This window comes from Cygnus olor, chromosome 18, assembly GCF_009769625.2.
Source record: "Cygnus olor isolate bCygOlo1 chromosome 18, bCygOlo1.pri.v2, whole genome shotgun sequence".
Taxonomy (NCBI): Eukaryota; Metazoa; Chordata; class Aves; order Anseriformes; family Anatidae; genus Cygnus; species Cygnus olor.
Window position 1 is genome coordinate 5,540,413 of NC_049186.1, and position 236 is coordinate 5,540,648.

Sequence of the window (236 nt, forward strand, 5' to 3'; positions counted from 1 at the left end):
GTAAAGGACAGGCAAAAAAAAAAAAAAAAAAAGCTGATCACAGTCATAAGTCTGATGTTTCCTGTCTGGCTTGGAGATTAAAAATATTAGTGGGGCGCTTTGGGCCTCTCATTTTTAACACAGCATCACGGTGGCTGCTGGTTGACTCCACAACGACAGTGACTGAGCGTCTAATGAAACGAAAGCAAGGAACCGGATTCCTTTCACTGTAAGAAATATGAAGCTTGAGTAAATAT